We start from the raw sequence: 5,101 nt of genomic DNA, 5'->3' as shown, positions 1-5,101 counted from the left end.
CGGCATTCCGGCATTCCCGAATTTCGCGATCGCGAAATATTCCATTTCGTGCGAGAATAATACGACGAGCCGACAACTCGGGAATTCAACGTTATCGTAAATACTTCTGCAAATTTTAAATCATTAACTCTTTTTGTTTTTCTTTCTCTCAGTCGCGATAAAATACCCGCAATATATCTTTAATCACATACACGTTATTTTACAATATTGCTCTAACTAGTGTAGAGCCAAGTATCAATTCATATGAATCGGATTACAAAAAATTAGAATTAAATGTATATACATATATATAATTAAATTAATAATGATTATATAATCATTGAAAGAATTTAGAATCACACACGCAATTAATGATAATTAGTATGTTTATAAAATAAATTAGTTTAATTTTACGTATTATAAAAGTATTATAAAATGTTTCTTATTTATTTTAAAGTGAAATATTAATCTAATTCGCGAAATATCCCATTTTGCGCGAGAATCATACGACGAGCCGACAATTCGGGAATTCAACGTTACATTCGAGCAAATATATAATTATTTAAAGAATTTATAACCACACACGCAATTAATGATCAATAGTATGTTTATAAAATTAGTTTGAATCTACGTATTATAAAAGTATTATAAAATGTTTTTTGTTTATATTAAAGTGAAATATTAATCTAATCTGTTGTAATCCATTCAACCATTTTGAGGTAACGGAACTAACTACAATCTACAGTCTATCTAAAATCCAAATCTACAATCAACTAACTACAAAACCGTTACCTCGTAATAAAATAGAATTCGTATCACTCACTACCCGATGCGCAGCAGCGGAGTTGACTGCATCGAAGGTTCGTAGATCTATAACAAACAAATACAATACATAATCAATAATCGTAATTATAGCGACGCTCGCAATAATTATATAATTATTGTACAATTATTATTGTACTCTTTGATTTTATATTCCAAGCATATGATAATTATCAGAAATGTATTTAAATAATTTTATAAATTTTGATTCTATCCAATTAATTAATAAATAATAAATGCTCACCTCTGGGTTACTCCGCCGATGCCTGATGCCTTTCCCAGACCTCCTCCTTCTCTCAGGTTGTCGTTAGCTCTCTCTACATTAATCTGTAACATGTAAATAAAAACCAACATATAGCAGAGTGCCTAAAAGAATTAATATTTGCAAAAATTGTGATTATTGTACGCATCGAGAATTTTATTTTTCATACGCGCGCACAACATACAGCAAATATATAGTCATTTAATTTTATAAATTCTTTTTATTTCATGCAACTTATAATTTTTTGATTTAATACAACTAACAAACAAATAATGAATTCTCACCCCAGGATTGCTCCGCTGGCGCCCGATGCCTCTCCTAGACCTCCTCCTCTTCTCAGGTTGTCTAGATCATTAGCTCTCTCTAATCTACAACACATTAATGAGATCCATCTTATAGTAGCGTGCCTAAAATAATTAATATTTCCAAGAATTGTAGTTATTGAACGCATTGAGAATTTTATTTTCAATACGCGCACTCAACATACAACAAATATAAAATTATATAATTTTATAATTTTGTTTTATTTGGTACAACTCATAATTTTCTGATTTAATACAACTAATATATAAATAATGAATTCTTACCCCAAAATTGCTCCGTTGACGCTCGATGCCTCTCCTAGACCTCTTCCTCCTCTCAGGTTAATCAGGATTGTCCGTTGTCAGAGTCTGTTGATTTACACGCGCGATACATTGAACGACACTCCCGCACTAAAACGCACGATTTGCACGATATTCTAACATGTCTTAGATTATAGAATTGCCGGAATCAATCTGTTCAATAGTTAATTACACTAGTTTATCGAGTTTATTATGCTGTGCCAGACACGGATGACGATGCTTTCTTTCACGACGAGGCCTTCTTCGGCGACGACGTCTTCATTTGTAGTGATGCTTCATTAGTAATTACCTTTTTAGTATTAATAATATTTTACTTCCCTCCCTATTTACAAACCCCTTTGATGAATATTAATTAAAATGAATATTAATATTAACGAATTACAGTTAATTGAAAAGAAATTTTATTCGCTTTTTGTTACGCGAGAATTCAATATCTCCGCAGTATCAATCCTCGTGTGTCGTTAATTCGCAACTAACTTATTGTTAGAATTAATGTGACTTGTCGCGCTATTTTCGCCAAAATACGTGACAGTGTAACAGGTCAATCTCAAAAATAAAAAATAAATTATGATCTGACAAGTATTATTCGCACTATAGAAATTCTAACACATTACCATAAATTAATCTGCAAATTTTAAATCACTTTTACGACTTTTTGTTTTTCTTTCAGTCGTGGTAAAATACCCGCAAAATATCTTTTAGCATATAGACGTTATTTTACAATATATCGCTTTAATCAATGTAGAGCCAAGTTATCAATCCACATGAATCGGATTACAAAAAATTAGAATGAAATGTATATACATAAAATTAAATCATTAGTGATTATATAATCATTTAAAAAATTTATAATCACAATCCCCATTTATTAAGTGCCAACAACATATACAACTTAAAAAATGGGGGGTCAACCTCTCTAACGAGCGAAAATCGTGCCTAATTAATCCAGTCAACTCTCAATGCGATATATTGTATGTATTGCTAACGGTAAAAGAGAAGGGACTCATTAGCGACGATTCCAAGACGATCGATCCTCCTCCAACCGATTCGAGTCGAACCATTTGTCGAAGCAGAGCGTGACCTCAATCAGCCGATATTTGAACCTAAGCTCAAAACCGCACAATCCATGTACATACGTACATGAACATACGTACGCGGCCGACATCACCTCGTGCCGCGACACAAGAGGCATGAGAACGTTGCATACGCAACGTGCCTCAATGAGACATCCCACTTAGTCGGCATCGGCGGTACGATATTCTCGTTGACAATTACAAAATTAAGATATTAAGCGATGATGCAACAAACCCTCGACGCGCGACACTTTGCGCGATATCCTCGCAGTTGAACGCGCGATACTTTGCACGATATTCCCGCATTTTGACAAGCGACAGTTTGCGCGACGCACCCGCATTTAAATGCACGGTTTGCACGATATTCTAATGTGTCTTGGATTTTTTAATTGCCGGAATCAATCTGTTGAATAGTTTATCACACTAGTTTATTGAGTCATTATGCTGTGTCAGACACGGATGTCGATGCCTTTTTCCACGACGAAACTTTCTTCGGCGACGACGTCTTCATTAGCAGTGACGCTTCATTAGTAATTAATTTTCTAGTATTAATATTTTTCGTCCCTATGTTAAAACCTCTTTGATAAATATTAATTAAAGTGAATATTAATAAAAATAAATTACAGTTAATTGAGGAGAAATCTTTTACGTTTCTTGTTACGCGAAAAGTCCATATATTTGCTCTATCAATATTCGTATGTCGTTAATCCGCAACTTATTTACAATTAATACGGCTTGCCGTGCTATTTTCTCCGAAATAAGTGACAGTGTAATCGGTCAATCTCAGAAATAAAAAATAAATTATAATTTGACGCGTATATAGAAAGTCTAACATATTGCCACAAATTCTACTACAAATTTTAAATCACGACTTCTTTTTGCTTTCCTTTCAGTCGCGATAATATAACCGCAAAATATCTTTTGGCACATATATATTATTTTACAATATATCGCTCTAATCAATGTAGAGCCAAGTTATGAATCCACATGAATTGGATTACAATAAATTAGAATAAAATGTATATATATAAAATTAAATTATTAGTGATTATATAATTATTTAAAGAATTTATAACCACACACGCAATTAATGATCAATAGTATGTTTATAAACTATATTAGTTTAAATCTTACAAAATGTTTTCTGTTTATATTAAAGTGAAATATTAATCTAATCTGTTGTAATCCATTTGTCCATTTTGAGGTAACGGAACTAACTACAATCTACAGTCTATCTAAAATCTAAATCTACAATCAACTCACTACAAAACCGTTACCTCGTAATAAAATGTAATTCACTCACCACCCGATGCGCAGCAGCGGAGTTGACTGCATCGAAGCTACGTTGATCTGTAACATGCAAGTAGAATATAAATTGTAGTAGCGTCTAAAATAAGTAATATTTCAAAATATTATTGCTTTACGCATTGAATTTTATTTTTCATTCATACAATAATAAATAAAAACATAATCATATAATTTTTTAAATTTTGGATTAACACATTTAACAAATTTTGATTTAATACAACCAATAAATTTTGATTGAATACACAATTACAATTTAATATATAAATATTACATTCTCACCCCAAAGTTGCTCCGCTGTCGCCGAATGCCTTTCCCAGATCTCCTCCTCTTAGGTTGTCAGAGGCGTTGACAGAATTCTATGTTGATCTGTAACATGTTAATAAAATCCAAATTGTAGCAGCGCTTAAAATATTTCTAGAAAATGAATATTAAATTTGATATTTGAGACGTACAATATTCAGCAGATATATAATTATATAATTTTCTATAATTTTATTTTATGTAACTAATAAATAGATAGTAAATACTCACTTCAATGTTGCTTTTTCGACATTCAATGCCTCTGCTTGATCTCCTCCTCCTCTCACATTGACAGCATCATCAGCTACATCCATCTGTAACATATAAATTAAATCCAAATTGTATCAGCTCAAAATAATTAATATTTTAAAACATTATTGTATGCATTGAATCTTATATTTAATGAGTACAATCTTAAGCAAAAACAAAAAGTCATATGTTCGATGTATAGAAATATTTTTTACGAACTAAATAACCAAATTACTATAAATAATGTATAAATAAAAATAATGTTCAATTTATAAATTATTTCTGTGTACTATGTTTCTATGTATTTATAAATTATTTTTGTATGCACATTGACAGGCATTCTCATATATTCCAGGATTAAATATTTGGCCTACTTTATTCTAATTTGTCCATTTTAAGATAGAATGTATTTGTATATTATATTATATATATATGTGAGGTATGTAATTTATGATGTTTATATATTTTTAATTTAAATTTTTATT

This window comes from Formica exsecta, unplaced genomic scaffold (genome assembly GCF_003651465.1).
Source record: "Formica exsecta isolate Colony F162 unplaced genomic scaffold, ASM365146v1 scaffold31, whole genome shotgun sequence".
Lineage (NCBI taxonomy): Eukaryota > Metazoa > Arthropoda > Insecta > Hymenoptera > Formicidae > Formica > Formica exsecta.
This window is presented reverse-complemented; position numbering follows the sequence as displayed.